Source organism: Anomalospiza imberbis, chromosome 2 (assembly GCF_031753505.1).
Source record: "Anomalospiza imberbis isolate Cuckoo-Finch-1a 21T00152 chromosome 2, ASM3175350v1, whole genome shotgun sequence".
Classification (NCBI taxonomy): domain Eukaryota; kingdom Metazoa; phylum Chordata; class Aves; order Passeriformes; family Viduidae; genus Anomalospiza; species Anomalospiza imberbis.
Genome location: NC_089682.1, coordinates 4,422,615 through 4,442,187, shown reverse-complemented (window position 1 = coordinate 4,442,187; position 19,573 = coordinate 4,422,615). Strand labels below are relative to the sequence as shown.

At 39.6% G+C, this 19,573-nt stretch overlaps 1 protein-coding gene across 6 annotated transcripts in view; it reads left to right on the top strand.

Moving 5' to 3' along the window:
- Positions 1-19,573, top strand: part of DSCAM (DS cell adhesion molecule) — a 443,286-nt gene that overhangs the window by 84,957 nt on the left and 338,756 nt on the right. The gene's annotated exons all lie outside the window — the stretch shown is intronic.

Genomic DNA, 19,573 nt, shown 5'->3' with positions numbered 1-19,573 from the left:
ATCCCTCTGCTCATCCTGGAGCCTCCTCTGGGCTCTCTGCAGCAGCTCCAGCTCCTCCCTGGGCTGGGACAGGGCTGGGGCAGCTCTGCAGGTGGAGCCTCATCCCCTTTCCTGTTCCCCATGATGCCTGGAGAGGCTGCCTGGAACAGAGGCTGGACACTGTTATAGGAATAAAGTAGGGATTTATTAAAAGGCCTTCAATGATACACCTTGGGCAGTACAAGAGCCTGGCTGAGGCTACACCCAAGATGGAACCTGGGTCACGAGTTTTCACATTTTATAAAAGTTTTGGTCCATTTCCATATTGGGGTTAATTGTCTAATTACAGCTTCAGGTTATGAGGTCCCATCCTCCCAGATTGCTCTCCTCAATTTGCTGTTGTTTGCACTTTTTGGGCCTGAAGCTGCAATGGTTCTTGGGCTGGAAAAGGATTGTTTTGTCTGACTAAACTGTGAGGATAACTTGCTAACACTTTCTATGAAGTTCAGAGTTCTATACTAATGCAGTACAGAACCTGGAAGATATGAAAGCTAAAACTTAAGGCATCACCCACACTGTGGGATCAGCCCAGGACACAGTTGGTTCATCTGTAGATTTTGTGTTATCATCGCTGGCAAAGCTTGTAGAGAAACTCTGCTGATGTCAATTAAGGAACATGACATTTTTTTAATCTATAGTGTTCTTAATCTAACAGATTTACTTGTCTGGATTTCACACCTAATTGCTGAAAATATTTTGACTAGACAGGACTATAAAAGCAGTATAATATAATACCTGTTGACAGAACTTATTAAGACTGAAAAACAGAGGAAATCAAGTACCCTATTATGTGCCAGAGGTCACTGAAAAAGTGTATTTAAGGCTGCTGATATAAAGCAGCTCAGTATTCTGTTATCTATGGATGATTTTAAAAGCAAGTTGTTCTCTAATGGAATTCCCTTTTCACTGGACTGTCACCACTGACTGCTCTATTATGTATTCAATTACTATATCTTTATAGAAAAGTAATTGTTCTATAGAATGATAGTTAAAAAAATTGAAATTCTGAACGTTTGAGAAAATGTAGCTGTTACCCAATATGCCATCTGATTCTCTCATTGTGCACTGAGGCAGTTATTGCAGAGTTCCTATTTTATGCAAAGGCATAGTCCTTTTGTTTTGCCTTAAAGATGGATAATTTCTCTTTTAGGAGGACAGGAAACACTTGACCTCCGTAATCATTTTGTGCTGGAAAAAAACATAATCATCCAGATTTGGATCTGCCACTCCCACTTCCTCTTCCACATGCGTGGATTTCTCCCTTTTCTTCCAGTGTGCTGTATTTTAGTTTGTTAATATCAAATATGTAACCTCAATGGCAATGCCTGTGTAGCTCCCTTCTTACTGGAAATGCCAGACATTTCTTCCTTGTGTAAAAGTCATGATACTTATTTTTGTTTTGCTCAATTTCATCTAAAAAGAGGTATCACAAAACCTCCTTGGGTGCTTAACATTTGTGTCTAAACCATGGTTATTAATCGGAGTGAAAAGGAACAGAGTGTCCTCATCTCGCAAAGCTTCTCAATAGTTTTATGGAAAATAATTCCAGTGGTATTTTTTTCCCGTGGCAAGCGTGGGGATGTGTTTTATTATTCACCTGACGAGACAAGCCAGTCTCCAGCAAATGAGGCAGTTGCCTAAGGCAGAGCCTGCCAGAGGGGCCTGAATGTCCTTGGCCACACTCTGTGTTTCCCAGAGCACAGGGGAGCCTTGGGGGGATTCAGCCACATTCCACCACCACACCTGGCACCAGGGATCTGCAGTGCCAGCTGCTGCTTTGTACGGGAGCTGCTGGGTTGGTCTGGAGCGGGACCTTACAAGAAATTTTCTCCTGGCTCCACCAAGGTCCCGGCTGTTTCTTTGGGATTTCTTCTGAATATCTTTGTCCTACCCCTAAGGAGCAAACACAGGATGCTGCTGCATCTCTCAGCTCAACGACTGCCTGCCTTTGGGGAGGGAGCTGTCAAATCCCTCTCTGCTGAGCAGACCTTGGGAATAATTACCCCTCTAAAGACGGAGTACCCTGGGACTGTGACCTGTGGGACCTCTGCGTGGGTGTGAGCAGGCAGAGGTAAGGACAAGGCAGAGGAGAGGAAGATGTATGGCAGAGTGTTCCTATTAATTGCTCCTGCTCCTCTTCGCTGCAAAAAGTCTGCTTGGAGAGATGCTTCAGCAGCAGGTGACTGCACCAGAATATGAATGGGGAATGTAGAATCTCTGTGTTGCCCTTCGTCAATGGATTATTGCCTTCTGGCTGTGGTTTACTGTCACCGCGTGCTCTGCTCGAAAGCAGAAAGTTGTGCCTTCCTAGAAATTGTCTAAAAATGGAAAATCTGTCATCTGGATTTCAAAAGGGAGGCTGGATGTTGGCTGGTTTTGTGCAGACAGAACACATACAGAGGTAGATGGTGGCTTCATGTGACGTGGTTATCTCTGGGTTTTGCTTTTAAACAAAGCAAGCAAAATGTGGAGCATATTTCAGCGTGGAGGTCAGAGAAATGTGTGCCTTGTCTAATGATAAGCAGAGGACATCTGGTTATACCATCCATCAGCCTATTGCCTAGAGCAAGAGATATCCAAGTTTGACATGTCTGTTTTGGGAGGGGGAGGAAGGAGCAGAGAGATAACAGACTGTTTTATTAAAATGCTGCAGCTGAAGTTGTTGGTTTCCTTTGTTTTGGTTTGTTAGGCTTTGGCTTTTATTTGTTTGCTGTTTTTCCCCCCCTAAAATCACTTTTAATTATATTTACTGTATTCACTCTTTGTGGGTGCTACCCAAAAAGCTGATCACCTAATACTACCCACAGGATGAACATATTAATTACCCAAAATATTAAAATAATTTGAACATTAGGAATGTTTGAATAATATTTAAAAAAATAAATTCTGGCTTTAAGTTACAGAGGATTATAAAAGCGAGAAGTTCCTGCTCAGTAATATTTAAAAACCCCCAAAAAACTAAAAGGTAAAACCCCTTTATTTACACTCAAAGATACTGACAGTGCTCTCCTAGATTTGAAAATGGGTCAGAATATCAGTCCAGCTTGCTTATTGCTTGATTTCACAACCAAAAGTTTTTTGTTGATTATGAATTCACAATATTCATGCTGTGTTGCTAATCCTAATGAAAATAAGATTAATTGGGAATTTTAAAAAATGTTTTCTAGTTCTTAAACAGTATTGTGCATTTCTAAAATATGTTATTTTTTATCTTTCTGGTATTTTTCATGCAATCAGTTCATACAGATTTCTAACTATTTTAAAACAGAAAAAGAGTACTGAACAGTCTTTTCTTTCTTCCATTCATTTTTCTTAATTTTGCTTTTCCTTCACAGAATAATCAGGAAAATGCTACATTGTGACATTTCTTTCAAATTTAGCCACTTACATCCCTTTTAAAGTGCTCTTTTGACACCAAGAAAATAATTTCTTGCCTGGATTTTGTTTTCTCTTCAAAAGAAGAATTCCTTTAGAATGGGCTTGTTGTTTTCACATCTAAATATCTTTGAATGTTCCAGATCTCCTTGAATGCTCCTGATTTATTTTATGGAGTTGCAGCCTGCTTTGTGTACTTTGTTTGAAAGCAAACTTTGAGGAAACTTAGGCCAGGTTGGACACTGGGGCTTGGAGCAGCCTGGGACAGTGGAAGGTTCCCTGCCCATGGCAGGTTTTGGAACTGGATGATTTTCAAGGTCCTTCCCAGCCCAAACCATTCCATGATTGGAAATCTGCTGTGCTCGTTTTTGTGGGAGGTTTGGTCAGAGATGGATGTCATTCGTTTGAAGAGGGATTTTATTATAAAATTATTAGTATTGAATTTTAGCTGTAAAAGCATTTCTGAGTCTAAGTGAAAACTTTCCTCTGAAGTTAAAACCTTCCTCACCAAAGCAGGTCTGGTTCAAGACAGATGCAGTTTTGAAAATCTTGTTGTTTAAAGATAACTCATTTTTTTACAGACAAAATTTGTTTTCTGTCTGTGTCTTGGTGGTAAAGGGCAAATATAAGTTTTTACTTAGCTTTTAATAGAATTCAATAGAACTGCTTCTGGCAATGACTGATTTGGTTGTTCAGTAATAGGTAAAATAAGTCTCTGACTGGGCTTTTATAGCAGCTGCATGAATAATCAAATTTCTGTTCTGTTTGATTACAAAGCCAAATAAACACTTTTTTTTTTTTTTTTTTTTTTTTTTTAACAATATGAATCAAAAGTTGCTTTGTCCAGTTTTCCCCTGGCTGGGTTATAGAAAAGCTAGAACTATTCCTGTGAGTCTCCCAGCACATTTGTCACACTGAAGGAAAACCTTTGCTTGCACTATCAGCATATATTCAGCTAAAGCAATAAACTACCAAGGATTAGATTTGAACACAACTGATTGATTTTGGTATCTAACACTGAATGTTTTCCTGGATATTATGCTCTTCAGAGCTGTGCTTCTTTTGCCTCATACCCGTTTGGAAACCTAATGCTCTTTTGAACCCTACATCTAATCAAGTTTCTCTGGCTCCCTAGTCTGTCTGTCTTTTTCTTTTTTCCCCCATTTCTTATAGAACCCATGGGATTATTCATACTTTTCCATTTGTATTGTAGTGAGCACCTTGTCCTGTGGGAGCAGTTTTATAATTGTAAATATTATGATCTCCTATTTTGCAGATGTAAAAATTAAAATAAGCTAGGACCAGAGCTGGTCTGTTTTCTGTCTATTCAAAACTTGCTACTGAGACAGGGATTAATAAAATCTCCCCAAAAGATAAGTAACTTAATTTCTGGCCTTTCAAAGCTCAGTCACTGCAGTTTAAATGCAAATGTTATTATTTCTTCTATATTTAAATGAAAATTAGCATTTCAATAATAGGTGTTGTTTGGGAAGGTGGAGTTTCCTTTTTTCTTTTTTCTCCCCAGTGTCTAAAGTTACAGAATTAAGATCTAGTAGAAAACAAATGTTGAAAGCATCCAAATTAATACTCTGTATAGGTAATGAAGTCATAGGTTTTGTGATTCATATCTTGTGGAAGAAGAATGATTTTCATAAAATGATGTGGTTTAAAATACGTGTTCCCATTTTTTCCCCTGTTCAGGTTTAAGCTGCTGGAAGTACAGCTTTGGCATTTCTCAGGATGTTAATAAAGTGTTAAAACTTGACACTGAATTAAATAGAATATAGGAGTGTGTGGAGTTGTTGGTAGGTCTTTTGGAGCACTTTTAAAAAGATGTAAAGCATTTATATGTGTGAAGCTAAAACCCCTCCAGCTGGCAAAAGAAAAAAAAAACCCGCAGAAAACATGAAGAAAATCTTGCTGGAGTTACTGTCAGTCCCTTCTGAAATAATAGGATTTATGGCTGGTTCTTGCAAGCCATCTCTCTGACATGTAGGCATTAATTGGGATTTTTTCTTCATTCAAAGGTGTGGTCTGGTGTGCAATTCTTTTATGAAATTGCCTTATCTATAATAATGTAGGGAATAATTTGTTAGCTACATTTTAAATGAGGAGGTTTGGGCCAAATTCATAGGAAAAATAGTTCTAAATACTTCTTGGTTTTTGTACAATCACTTTTTATGTTATTCTGCCTGGAGGATTTTCTTGAGAAGGTAAAGAAGAGCATCTTTCAAAACAAGCAAGGTGGAAATACTCCCTTAGGGGAACAAGAAATTCAGCTTGTTAACCACAGGCTAATGAAATGCAGATTTAAATCTCCCAGTACCTGTCTTTTTCTAGGCCACAAGTAACACAATGAGATTATATAGATATTTACTACTTAAAATCATTTTCTGCCGAGAGATGGATGGATTATGGAGTTAGGATGGGATGTAACATTTATACTGGTTACTGTGGAGAAATTGAGATTAAACCTCTTGGACTATGGCCACTTGCCAAGTGGTTTTCCTTGAAATCACTTGTATAGTGACAGTATTTTTCTGTCCCACCTGAAAAAATGGAAATGACAACATCTCAAACAATGGCAAAAAACTTTTTAATCACCAGGAATGACACAATATACCCTGTTCAACCACTGTTTCAAAATTTTTGGCTTACAAAAAGCCTGTCCCTATTTGCTACTCTTCCTTGCAAAGAAATTTGTGTTCTTTGTCCTCTAACGTTTTGCAATCTCTGTGTTCTGTGATTTATTTGGTATTTTTTTGAGATAGCCATGTAACAAGAAGTGCAGCTGCTGTAGACCTTTTATCCAATATTTTAAACTCCCTACATTCCCAAAGGAATATTAATTCTTTCCTCGGCTGCTGCTCTAGTTCTTCCTTGTTATAGGATCTGTTGATCTGTCTTTTTTGATTTTTGCTTACATTTATGCCTCTGCACATCTTGTAGAGGCATCTCCTGGGAAACATCTTCTCTTTGTTCATGTTTTAGTCTTGAAATCAGTACTTGAACGTAGCTGTATTTTACAGATTGGTTATTTTGCTATAATTAAGCCTCATGAATATGAAGATTCATGTAGTATTCCCATGGTGTCCTAGGAAGTTAGGTTTAGCAGTATGATTTCATTTCATCTCTCTGTAACCCATCATCATGTCCCTTTTGCTCAACTGAAATATCACGCTGATTCTTAGGAAATACAGAGGATGTACTTCCAAAATTTGGTTTTATTTTTAAGCCTAAGTAGAGAGACTTCAATAATTCTTCTCTGGAGAGCTGAGACAAAACTTTGCTGGGAGAGAGAGACGGGGGGAAATAAGGTCAATGAAAACCTTAAAATAATTTTATTTGAAAATGTATCATAATATTGACATTTAATGAAACCTCTAATAGTTGGCAGTGTAGTTTACTGAACAAAGCCATGAATAAAATGTTTGGAGACTTGACTGTATTTTTAAGATTATGCTTGGTTTTCTGTGTGTTTGTTTTGGGGAAAGGCCCTATAAGTCCTTGCTTTTGGACTTGTTCCCACCTTGTTCTCTTTTTCTATTTTTGCTCTTTTTGTTTTGTGGTTCTTAATTTTTTTTTAAATATATATTTTTTTAAAAAGTAAAAGATTTTCTGGGTAAGTGCCGCCTTTCATTTCATGTATTCACAGTGTGCAGTACAAAGGGCACCAATCTCAGCTTGCTTTTAGGTGCCATACATATCATGATAACAACAGAAGTTCAAAAGTATGCCTTTAAAAGTATTTCAATATTTTCTAGATGGTGGAGTAGCTTTTAGTTTACTGATTGCAGCAGAAGAATGAGTAGAAATAAATCTAAGCAGACTGCTTAAAGTGGGAGGAAGACATCTGAGTCCCAACAGAAGTCTTGCTGGACCATTGTTAATAATAAATCATAATGAAAAATTTATATTTTGATCTGTCACTTTGCCTCTATAATTGTTTGCTTTGCAATTTACTCTCCTTGTTATGTATTAATGATTATGAGTAGCTCTGACTTGAAAGTTAAAGCTTTGATTCTTTGGAAAATTAGCCTCAGTCTATAGGTGGCTGAAACCTGAACCATGTATTAACATTTTATATTTAACCTTTTATAAAGCAAATTACCTCTATGACTAAAGGCTGGTTTTAGTTGTTTTACTGAGAATGGAATTCCTCCATTCAGGTTCTGGGACAGTCTGCTTTTCCAGACAGACCTAGTGACTTCAAAATTGTACCTTCAGCAAGTGATTTTAACCATCTAAAGATATCTAGATTAAAAATAGGCAATATTTTTTTTGTCCCCTTCAATAATATTTCTGACTCAAACCCTGCTATAATTAGTTAATAGATAATTATATATAGTTCTGCATAACTTGCTGATCACTTTCATAAGTTTAATCTCGTTTATATTCAGGATATAATTCTAGCTTTCAGCAAAGTGCAATTGCAGAGTACGGTAGGGAGGTCTCGTGCTAATCAGATTTATTCATTCCCTCAAAATATAGTACAGAACATTAATTTCATGCTACTTCAAAATGTATTAGCCAAATGGCAATCCCATTCTGAATCACAGAAAGGCTGATCTGGGAATAAAAAAGACCCTCACAAGAAAAGAAACCCATCCCCTCAAAAAACCCCTAAAACCTTCAAAGATGCCAACATAATTTTCAGTTTTATGGAAAATACGCCTTGCCTGAAAATTTGATCTTGATTTTTTTTCCTTTATTTTTTGAAGACTCAGAAAATATATTAGAGAAGGAGTACTGTGATAATAGACTGTAACATTAAGTAATTGACTTACTGTCACAAAAGTAATTAAAAACATTTATCAGCATACAAAAACTACACGGAACTTTATTAAACAGATTGCAAAAACAACCCCCAGGTCACACGGGATACCTCAAAAATGATGTGTTCTGTGGGTCCGTTCTTGGTTTAGTCAATATTTTTTTCTACCATCCAGAAGAAAACATAAAATGATCTTTTTCAAATTGCTCGAGGGGCTGAATGTCAGGCAGTGAAGAAATCTTGCCCTCAGAGGGTGGCACTTGATCACACAGGACAAGCTGAGCACAAGAATTACCCTAAAAAAAGGAGATATTATTAGCTCCTAAACAGAAATACTAGCTCCAAACTAGGTTTGTACCATAATATCCCCTCCCTTTTGGGAACAACCTTAAGGGTCAAGCAGAGAGGGCAGAACTCAGGTGTCCATTTCCTGGTCCATGTCCTAGGATAGCCCAGTGACCACAAGGGAGCGAGGATTTGCCATTTGGATGTCCCACCTTGAAGGGGAAGGGAGCACCTAGGGCTTGTAAATGCCCTTGGTTGAAAGGAATGACAAAAGTCAGGGGGTCTGCAAAAGAAACAGAGTTTTATGACTGAATTACACACTTGGCATGGAAATTGGTGTATTGGTCCCTGATTTCTTGGTATAAGCACACGAGTTTAGGTAAAGGGAAAAGAGAGAGAAAAATATGAATTATAAAGCAGGAAAGAGAGAAAGAAAGGGAGGAAAAAGAGGTCACCAGTGTTAATCCAGTGTCCAGTTTTGGGTAAAAAGGAAAAGTGAGAGGAAAATATGAATTATAGAGGGGAGAGAGAGAAAGCAAAGGCTCAGCAGTGTTAATCCAGTGTCCAGGGTCTGGGGATGCACGTGCTCCCAGGCTTTGTGGCATGTAACAGATAAGTTGTCCCTGCCTTGGAGATAAAGTTCTTGCTTTCCATGCAAATTAGTTCTCATGCACAGTCTGTTTTCCAGACCTTTCTAGAAATGGGTTGGAGCCCTTTGGGGGTCTTTGGTGGTCTTGACCCCCCTCCCAAAGTCCATGCCCACTCCTCAACCTGCTCTTGCACTGTGCTGTGTTGTGCTGATCTCCAGGAGCCAAAACAAGGAGTTTTGTCACAGAAAAATGCTGTCCTAGCTCTGAATGGCCCCTTCTCCAGCCACATCCTGCTCTTTCCCACAGAGGGTTCTCACCAACAATCCTGCTAGGAACCATGGGTGGAATGGGGTCTCCCATGGAATGTGCTCTGGGATCGTGTGGCTGCAGCCTGCCCTGCACTGGTGTGCTGAGACTATTGAACTGCCATAGGATTAAGTGAATATTAAGTGAATATTACCTAGAGTTGAGGAGAGGATAAAATTTTGCTTTTAGCTTTGGTAAGCCATGCAGCTGAATTCTGTATTCCAGGAGCAAGTCTAGAAAATGGTCTGGGTTCTGGAAAAACTATCCCAAAGTGAAGACTGTAGGAGTTTACTCTCCAGCTTCTTACTGAACATCTAGGCAGAAATTATTTATTCCCAGCTGACATGGCTGGAAGGACTGTGGTGATACAACTGGTGCTCGTTAGCATGACAGGAGGAATAAATGCAAGGTTTTCACAACAAAAACAATCCGTTAACAATTAGTGTTTACCTCAAGGTGCAGTGACTTGCAGAAAGATGTGCTGCAGCACAGCCAGAAATGATTAGCTTCGATCACTGGAGAAGGTTATGAGCTGTGATGACACAGATGATTATTTGTTTTCTTTCGAGCTGCATCGCTCTTTAAAAGCAAATTAAAAGGAATTCCGGGGTTGTGTGTGCGCTGTCCAGGGTACTGACTTGAGAGGTTTCTTCTGTCACTAAAATAAGGAATAGCTATCCAAGAATTTTAAATATGTCAGCTTAAAATTGGAAAAAAATACATTGAAAATGGAATTAATGATAGCTGTGTCCTCCTCCCACAGATGAACGTATTTGCTCCTGGGAATGTTTTGTTCATTGTGGGATATCCCCACCCTTCCCAACCCCCTTTCCACCTTTTTTCATGGGTTGAAGTATTTAGTTCTGTGTAACCATTTGTCTATTCATTGGCCAGGCATGGAAAAATGTTGCATAAATTGTGCAAAAAATTTAATTTCAAAATAATAACTCTGCCCTAGAGCAACGGCTTCTCAAGGGCTACTTTTGATTTATTATCCATGCCAGCAGCAAAAAAAAAGCTTTGTAGAGATGAGATCATCCAATGTGTCATTTCATAATAAAAATAGGTTATTTTGTGATGCACACCAGTGTTCTGGAGGGGTGGGGCTGAGAGTATTCCCCTCATTCTGCTTCTCTGATGGTAAATTCTAAACTGGATTTCAGAAGTGCTGCCTGCTTCTGAAATATCCTTTTCAGAAAGAGATTCCTGCATGCAAGCTGGAATTCAGGATTAACTCTGCAGAGTGTTACAGTATTCATGTGTTATCCCATCCCGCAGATAATTTTCCCTGTATTTGGAAAGTAATAATTTTGTTCTTTTCAGAGATATTTGTGAAAAAACGTTCTATTGCTGAGTTGTGACCAAACATGTTCCACACTGCTCATATTTGCCTTTTCCCTTTGTTATTTTCTCTTTGGCTTGGGAAGTCACGAACATCTGAGAGCCCAGAGAAGGTCATGCTCCGTACATGTGTCAGGCTTGATTGTAATTCCATGCTTCATTCTTGACTTTTCTTTACCCTGAGGACAGGCAGGCAGAAAGACCATATTTAATATCACAATTAACTCTCCTAAAGCAATCATGCTGCAAAAAAAAAAAAAAAAAAAAAAATTAAAAAAATAGGAAAAAGGAAAGGGAAAGGGAAAGGGAAAGGGAAAGGGAAAGGGAAAGGGAAAGGAAAGGAAAGGAAAGGAAAGGAAAGGAAAGGAAAGGAAAGGAAAGGAAAGGAAAGGAAAGGAAAGGAAAGGAAAGGAAAGGAAAGGAAAGGAAAGGAAAGGAAAGGAAAGGAAAGGAAAGGAAAGGAAAGGAAAGGAAGGAAAGGAAAGGAAAGGAAAGGAAAGGAAAGGAAAGGAAAGGAAAGGAAAGGAAAGGAAAGGAAAAAGGACAATTGTTGGTGGCAATATTGCAAAAGTAAACTGCCCTGCTCTCTGAAAAGTGTGTGGAGGAAACTGCAGGAATTGCTCAGGCCATCTTTTTGCACTGAAGTACATAATAATGCAATCAATCTTAGTTCAATCTTGTCAGCTTGAGGAGGTATTAAAGAAATCATGAATTGTTTGACAGCCCAGGAACTGATGGAACCAGTCCCTTTCTGCTCAGTGCACATCGCGGGGTGCCCAGAAACTTTTTGGAAAATAGAAATGCAGAGACATCAGTGGATTGTGGTGCTGAAGGGAGTGGTGGCATCACTGGGGTATAAAGTAGAAAAAAGCCTATGAAAAAAAAGAAAGTGAAAGTGATTAAAAATAACCCCAAAACAATGGGGTTTTGTTGATCAACAGCATGAGAACACCATGCAGTGACCTGAGGTTGATCTAACTGGCTTGGACAGTCAGTATTTGTGGATGCAATTTGGAATAGCAGCAAAATTAATAAATAGATTTACTTCATAGCTGCTGAACTTTTGAACCTATAGCTTAATGGAGATATTTTCCATGTGTCACAGAAGGTTACTGGTTTATTTTTGTGATTTTAGTTTTGTTTTGTTTGTTGCTGCTGTTTGGTTGGGGTTTTTGGGGTTGTTTTTTTTGGGTGATGATTTAAAAAATGCAAAAATTTTACCTGAAAGAATAAGGAAATGGAACATGATTGTTGCAAATTGCAGCTCTGCAATTTTGATAGAATTATTTTGAGGGACTTTGTTTTTCCAGCTAACCATTTAGTCCAGTGACATAATTTAGGTCCAGAACTTTAGATATTTCCTGATATTTAATAAATTTAGCATGCAAAAGTGAGATCTATTACAAACTTGGGATGTGAAAGTAACACTTCGCCTCACCTCATGTATGTAGATTATGTTATTTTCCTTCTTTCTTGGACAGAAAGGGGCAAAGTTTAGTCACATAGACCTAAATCCATCCATCAAAACAGAAGAGTTGGATAAGCAGGCATGAAGACAGCTTAGCTTTTCTAAAAAAAAATCTAGGCTGGGGAGGGAATAGATCACAAACCAAAAGCAGATCTTATTGTGGAATTTTCCAATGTATTTGAAATGTATTTGGATGGGACTTAAAAGCTTTTGCAGACATTTTGCAGCACCTCTGATCAGGCAGCAGAAAGCAGTTTTCCTTTCTGTTCCTTCCCAAGCACACCTCCAGTGTGACACATCCCCAACACATGGAGTTTGGAACTGAACAGCTCCTATGATCTGGTTACAACCCCAACAAATCTCTGCAGTGCACTAAGGAACATTTTGTACTGCTCAGTGTCAGGAATGCATAATTAACTCTCAAAAACCTGAAAGGGATGCACAGTCTCTAAACGAAATGGATCCTCATTCAGTTTATATTCACTGTGCCATACCTTTTTGTCATTGCACTACCAATTAAAAACATGAGGTCACTATGATATGAGCTTTGCATTTGCTTGTAGACCTGAATTTAAACTGCTGTCCTTGAACTGCCTGCAGATATTCCCATGTTAAGGGCTTAAATACAAAATATAAAGTCTAAGATGGAAGTTCATGCGTGCTGATGGGGATGCAGTAGCTTTGAATTTATAGGTTTAGATAACAAATCTCCCGTTCTTCAGAGGGCCCCACTGGAATCATAACTCCATCTGATCTCTCATGACATTCTTGGTAAGATATAAACTTGGTGAGGCCTGATGGTGCTGATGGTGGTGACAACAGCTCATGGGCTGCTGAAGTTTGGGGTGGTGGCCTGTGGCTCTCATCTGCCACTGCCAGGGGACTGGCAGAGAGGAGATTTTAAGATGGAAAAGGAGGAAAGAGGATGCTAAGGAAGTGCTGGGAGGTGTAACAGCCAGGTGGGAGGAAGGATCCTGTGACTGCTTTAGGGAGGGCAATGGGAAGGGGATAAAGTGCATGAGGTAAAGAATTGGCTTTGAAATGCTTGGGAAGAAATATCAGGATGGTGCAGACAGAGCAGACTCAGATAAAATGTTGGAAGTTCTTGTGGGGAACAGGGCTTGGGTGTTCCTGTATTTACATGTGTAGTACTAGATCCTTTCTATTTCACCTTTTCTGTGTCTGAGATAATGGGATCACAAATAATTGTGCCTGATGGCATTTTAATGTGAGCGGGGTTTTTTGTGAGCAGTTTAACAGATCTCCTATTTGTACCTTGATATTTCTGGGAAGTTAACCAGATTCACTCTTGCTGACAAATACTTATATAAATTCACTCATAAATCCACCACACTCCTATTTTCTGCCATCAGTTCAGTCAGTGTGTTATTTACCTGAGAGTCAGCCCCTTTTTTTTTTTTCCTTCACTTAACCTTGTCTGTCTTGCTCAACTCTTTCCATATGAAATAAATTTGAAAGCTCATTTATTCTGTACTGGATAGGGAGTACAAGGAGGCTCCTATTCTATGCATCATCCAGATTCTTTTTATTAAATCAGCCACATACACCAATAATCAAAAGAAAGACAATTTTCCAATTCTGTGGGCTGCTCAGCTGAGTCCTCAACTATATAATCCAGTCTCTGTGTTCAATTTCCCAAGCACTCATTGCCTTTGAAGCTCACAATCCTTTCCCAGCTTTGCATCTTTATCTGATGCCAACCTTTCTGCTTATCCACAGCCCTGTGTAAAATATGGAATGCACTTTGCCCTTTCAAATGGACTTTGTTTAGCTTGGCTGTCTCAGTGTTTCTTTAGCCACATATTCATATTTACCCAGACATGTCATATTTACCAGGTCATATTTACCATATTTAACAAGCCATCGTTTCCAAATGATGGACAGGGAACATTGTGAGTAATTTAGAAATACCACATAATTAGCTTCTGTGTGGCTTTGCTGAATCAAGAATAACCCCTTGCTTTGGTTTTTCTGTTAAGGCCTGAAAAAGGTGTGATACCTTAATGGCTTGATCTGCTTTTAGTCTGGTCTGGGCTTTCAAATTTAGTTACAGTATTTGTTTTTAATTGCAACCTTACCAATTAAATTGCTAGCAGCTTCACCCCTGTATAATCATCTTTGCTCTTTCACCTCTTGCCCCCCAAATCAGCTCATCTGTGACATTTGATGAGTTTTGGCAACAAAGCTGTGAAGCCACCAACAAAAGCTGTGGTTAATAACGTATCTAAAGCATCCCTGTAAAAAGACTCTGTGAAATCAGAGTTTTTAAATCTCAGTTTGAGCATGACTCTGACCTTGCCTTCCAACTCTTTGGCACAGAAAGTGACTGAAATTCTGTTTGTGCTTGCCAGAGGAAGTATTTGTTCAGCCACAATTATTCTGTTTTAACCTCGGAAAAAAAATGAGCTAGATATCTATCTATATATCTGTATAGATATCTTCACAAAAATCTCCATGAAAAACCTTCTGATGATAATTTTATTTTCTTTTCTGAGACAGGGCTCATAATTCAGTCTTGATAGGCAGCAAATGAATCAGCAAAAACCTTTTTTGGCTCTTCCTGGAATAGATGCTGCCTCTGTGACAAAGGGCCTTGGCTTATTTAATCAGGCTGGAAAGCTCACTCCTCAGGTTGCTTTTTAGACTCCAGGGCAGAAGTGAGGAGTTATTTTTCTTTATCTAAGATCACTTCTGCTCATAATCCCACCAAAACAATGACCTTTAATGCTCAGCTCTATTTCTTAGCAGTGTAAAGCTGATGGCAGGGAGAATGTACCAAGAGTCATCCCTGGGTTCAGGTCAGCTCAAAACTGAGTTCAGCTCCTGAGTTTTCCACTGCTCCTCTCTCCCACCTTTAGGAAAGGAGTTAAATACAGGGGACACAAGTGCATTTGTGACCTCCAGCTGCTTTGAAACCTTGCTGAGTGCCAGCCTCTATCTCTCAGGTGCAAGGTAGGAGGATGTTTCTGGAAGTGCTGGCCACCACCCTGTGGCTGATTTCTCCTTGGGTTCTCTGCCTGCTCCTGTCAGGAATGTTCTAGCTACTAATAAGTGGAATGAAAAATGCCTCTGTTCTACACATTGTTCCTGTGTCTAATAATTTCTTTTACTTTTCTCAAAGCAGCCAGGGGAATGAAATGCTCTTGTATGTGACAGTGGACCAGTTCATAATGAAGCAAGTTGTTCAAAATAGCTGAGATTTTAGCTTTTTTTTTTTCCCCTCAGAGAATGGCATGTTAAAATGCTAGTAGCTGGCTGAAAAGTGTAAGTAGTGTATTTGTCAGAAATTTCTGCAGGAACCTGACAGAACAATGGTGCAAAATGAGACACAGTACAATTAGTAACATCAAAAGCTTTATATTCACTGTTCTGGTGGTGTCTGGTTTAGAGCAGCTGTTACAAGAGTCACTTGGCAAGGCAGCATCTGTTCAGTTTAACATTCACCTTCATCCAGCCACCTTACTGGCAAAATTGTATATTTTCTTTAGTAATTTTTCCTGTTCCCAATTCTTTTTGTATGACACCTATTAATATACCCTGTGCCTTTTCCAAAATGTACCCATGGAGAATTTTTGAAGGCCATAAAATAGACACATCCACTGCTGTCTTCATCACTGTTTATCACCTATTTGTTCCTCACCATTACTGAGGTTCTAGGTGGAAGGCAAAATGGGGGGAAAATGTTAAAAAAAGGTCAAGGGAAGCAAGTAGATTAATACTTTATGAAGGAAAGCCTATTAAGTGGTTATACTTGGTGAAAATTTGTTTTCAATTTGTCAGCTCTATCAGAGACATTTCTCATATTGAAAAAAACTGGGGTTAAAAGGCAATTTTCCTTTGCTAAACTTCCCTCTCCCTCAGCAGTGACACAGTCCCTGTAAAACTTATTTTTTGGGGGGTTTGCTTTTCTCCTTGGCTTCACTTCGCACTGCACATTTCTAAATGTGAATTTTCTAGAGAAGCTGTAGAATGAGCTGGCAAAGATTTTAATTTAGTGCCTCTTGTTAATAAAAATGGGAGCCCACTGGTGGAGCTGTGCTGAGTAACTGGCCTGTGGTGGGTAGGACTGGTCAGGCAGCAGGAGGCTGTGAGGAAGTAGAAATGTCCTCCCATACTCTCTCTTGAGCTCCAGGATGCTCTGCACTGGTCAGTGCTCAAGGGAAAGGATGACAGGAACAGACAAACCCCAGGATTTCTCTGTGTCATATAAGGGAGACAAATTATCTGTGAAGGCATGAGGGAAAGGAAGATGTATCAGCTCAGTAGGGCAGGTATGTGACTTTTCTTTCTAAATCTGGAGATGGAAGCAAGTTGTAAATGTCCTCTGACTTCAGTGGGGCCATAATTTCATCCTATTTTTGTTAGTTAAACACTGCTATTGATTCACAATGAAATCACTTGCACTTGAACCCTGGGCTAATTAAACTCTGTGCTAATAGTTGCCCTTCACTCATATACACACTTCACCTGAAAGGACTTGGCTTCCTTGAGGGGGAAAAAAGCCAAAAATAAAAGATACATTTATCCAGAGAAGTTGTGGCTGCCCCATGCCAAGAAGTGTCCAAGGCCAGGTTGGACACTGGGGCTTGGAGCACCCTGGGATAGTGAAAGGTGTCCCTGCCATGGCAGGGGAGGCACTGAATGAGCTTTAAGGTCCCTTCCAACCCAGATCATTCCAGATTCTATGATTTATCCATCTGGAGTAACAAATAGGATTCAGCTCAGCTGTCTTTCCACTTAGCTTCCAGCAGTGTTCCTGATATTACTTACTTCTTAAAAATACAGCAGAAGTATTTGGATGTATTAGTGCAAGAACTGCTGCAGACCTATGCAGCACAGTCTGAATCTAAAGCTGCTGAAGCCCTTTACAAACCAGCTTCTAAAATGTGTGTTGAAATATTCAGGGTTAAGGCTGATATTTGTGATGGTCAACAGAATATTTAAAGTTGAGATTATCAGTAATGATCCTCTTTTGTCTGTAAAATAAAACTGAAGGGGTTGTTGCAGCACTTTCAGTTATGTTCTGGTTCTGAAGAGTCTTCTTCAGTCCCTCTGCATAATGTAGGAGAAACAAATACAACAGAATTTGTTGTATGTTCTCTTTTCTTCAGCCAGCAAGGCATTCCAAAGTCTTATGCAGATCTCCAAGGAGTTTATGAATTTCTTCACAAAGGCTTGCTGCTCTTTGATATTAATGATAATTAAGTGCTGGTTTGGGTTGCAGGAGGCCATTAAAGTGCGACCTCCCTGCCAGGGGCATCTTTCACTAGACCAAGTTTTGATACTTTTTGAAGGCTGCCCTAGAGCAGAGGCTGGACAGAGCTAAAGAACAAAGCAGGGATTTATGAAAAGGCCTCCATGGATCCACCTTGGGCAGCGCCAGAGCCCAGCCAGGGCTGCACCCAAGATGAACCCAAATGGTCCCAAAATGCACGAGCGCTCCCGGGGGCTCTCACTGTGATCAGCTCTGCTCCATTGGCACATTGGAGATCATTGTCCCATTCCAGCTTTAGCCCATGCAGTCCCATCCTGCTTGTTTTCCTCTCTCCAGCCCACGTTGTTTGTGCTCTTGGGCCTGAGATTTGGATCATTTGTCCTTGGTCCCCAGCTGGAGCAGGAATTGTTTTGTCTCCCTGCTCTGTGAAGAGAGCTCACCATCCCCAAATGTGAAGCCCAGACCCACACACTAAAGCAGCACAGAATCTGAAACATAGAAAAGCTAAAAGTTGAGGCATCATTTTCTCCAAACCCCATCCAACCTGTTTTTTTGAATGCTTCCAGGTATGGGACAGCCACAGCTTCTCTGCATAATCTCTTTCAGTGTCTCACCACTCTTACAGTTAAAAAAAGAGTAATTATTCTTTAGGTCCACTCTACCTTCTTTCAGTTTTAAATTGTTGCTCCTTGCACTCTACAGGTCCTGGTAGAAAGTCTCCCTGTTTTTATAAGTTTCCTGCATCCTGCAGACTTAGTAGCAATAATGTTTCCCCAAAGCCTTCTCTTCTCCATGCTAAGCCACCCCAACTATCTCTGCCTTTCTTCACAAGAAAGGTGCTCCAACATTCTGACCATATTTGTGGCCCCTCTCTGGACCCAACCCAACAGGTTCATGCTATTCTTATTCTGGGCACCCCAGAACTGGATACAGACTGAAGTGGAAGGGGAAAATTATCTCTCTTGACCTGCAAGAGGTCATATAGCCCAGGATACAATTGGCTTTCTGGGCTGGAAGAGCACATTGCTGACTCATGTCTCATTTTTCATTCCCAAGTCATATAAAGAGGATGAAACTAAGCAAACCTCACCAACCAGATGTATCTTAGCACCCAGAGAAATGCTGAGGAAAAGTTGAGCTTCTCCATCTACCAAAAGATTTTTAATAATCACCATTATTTATAAAATGCACAGGTAACAAGTGGAATGCTTTTCTTCTTGTTCACTTCATTTTAATTTTGAGAGGAAAACCCTTAGGACAGAGTCCTCATGAATAGTGGTTAATAAAGTTGACAAAGCACATTAATAAAACAACCCATTAATGGAGTTGCCTTGGATCGATGTTTGAAAGAAGTTGGCTGTGAAGTTACATTGGTTGTCTGCCTCTTTAATACCTGGAGAAATTATTTCACTCAAAGCTGAGTCAGAAGTGGGAAAGGGAATATATGCTTTAATATTGGATCAACAATTTGTTTCGTTTGCTCAGCAAAGAAGTTGGTGTTTTAGCACAGTCAGCAAGAACCAGTTCATAAATACCTGCTCCGAGCCCATGTGGGTTTTGCTTGGAAAAGTAAAGGGAAATTTAATTTTGCTGTGCTTCTGCTGAAGTAAACCTGCTTTGTAAGTTCTTATTCATCCATGACCTCTTGTTTTCTCTGGTCCTGCTTTTCTGCCTAACAAAATGCTCTTCATTCAGGCTTTGATGCTATTTAAAGCACTTTTCCATATATTTGGGTTTAAGATAAGCAATCACATTTTGAAAGTTGTTTTTGAAAGAATTTCTGAATGAAAAGTGTTGTTAAGCATTGGAAGGAGCTGCCCAGGGAGGTTTGGAGTGCCCATCCCTGGAGGTGCCCAAGGAAGGCCTGGAGGTGGCACTCAGAGCCCTGGGCTGGGGACAAGGTGGGGACTGGGCACAGTTTGGGCTCCATGGGCTGGGAGAGCTTTGCCAATATTAATGATTCTTTGATTGTTTGTCAGGGAACAATTTTGGGTCCTCAAAGGTTGTTTAACTTTTCGCACTGTTTGTGATAGTGCAGATGTAAACTGTGACAGGAACTTCCATAGCAAGTGAAGTTGAGGGGTTTTTCACTTTTTTAAAGTTGAAATTCATTGGACATTTTTGAAATTCTTGCAAAGGAAAGAGAGAGAATCTGGTTA